The 889-nt window shown below is 35.1% G+C and overlaps 1 long non-coding RNA gene across 1 annotated transcript; it reads right to left on the minus strand.

The window, feature by feature from the left end:
• Positions 1–28: 28 nt before the first annotated feature.
• LOC108746341 lies at positions 29–889 on the minus strand. Its single transcript, XR_001939166.1, has 3 exons — positions 832–889; positions 375–598; positions 29–218 (listed from the first exon to the last, which is right to left on the minus strand). It is a non-coding gene; the product is annotated as an uncharacterized LOC108746341 (long non-coding RNA).

Raw genomic sequence — 889 nt, forward strand, 5'->3', positions numbered from 1 at the left:
AAAAATTAAAAAATCCGTATTCTTACATTGCTCTTTAACTTGTCCATCAGTTCGCCGAGCTGCGTCTTGAATTTACTGCCGACACTAATAAAGGTGAGCTTTTCCTTTTGCAACGAATGATTGACGAATTGCGTCCTAAGGAATTTATTCCCACTTTCCTGAATAAGCCCTTCTAAGGAGGCGTGCAATGCATCATTGTTTTTTTCAATGAATTGGTTCTATAGAATCAAAATATAAATTCACAATTACATACATATTTTTTTAGAAATTTTTCTGGATGCAAAAATTCAAAATGAGTCTAAAAATCAGGAAAATGTCTTTGAAAAATGCATTTATGATTTTTTTACTCCTTATTTTGGGAGCAATTTTTTTACCGTTTGATAGCAGACACCGCCGGCGTAATGACGAATCACGAAGCCCTCATCGTCTCGTAATTCTCGATGAGCCTTCAATCGTGACGTTCGCGGTAAAGTGATGCGGAAGTGACCATTCCACGCGCGGTGAACCTCGTTGGTGAAATGTGCGAAACTGTGAGTCGGCAATTTCGACTCCTCGTCTAGCAGGAAGAAGATACCCGTATTCTTCGATTCGATTAAATCTGAAAGTTAGCGTGACACGCAATTCATTTTCAAAATCTATAAGTGGAAATACTATTTATCATTTCATCCATGAAATATTATCTTAAGAAAAACTGTGAAAATATTTGTTTAGATAAAACGATACAACGTCTTCTAAATTATCTTTATATAAAAAAATAATTTTTTATTTTAAGGAATAAATGTCCGAATTTGTAATTTGCACTTTATTACTTGCAATTTTAATTTCACGCACCGATGCAATCCTGATTATCGACGTAAGAGATTTTTGGAACGTTCAAGGATTCTCGGGC

The sequence above is a fragment of the Trachymyrmex septentrionalis genome, unplaced genomic scaffold, assembly GCF_001594115.1.
Source record: "Trachymyrmex septentrionalis isolate Tsep2-gDNA-1 unplaced genomic scaffold, Tsep1.0 C3507566, whole genome shotgun sequence".
Taxonomy (NCBI): Eukaryota; Metazoa; Arthropoda; class Insecta; order Hymenoptera; family Formicidae; genus Trachymyrmex; species Trachymyrmex septentrionalis.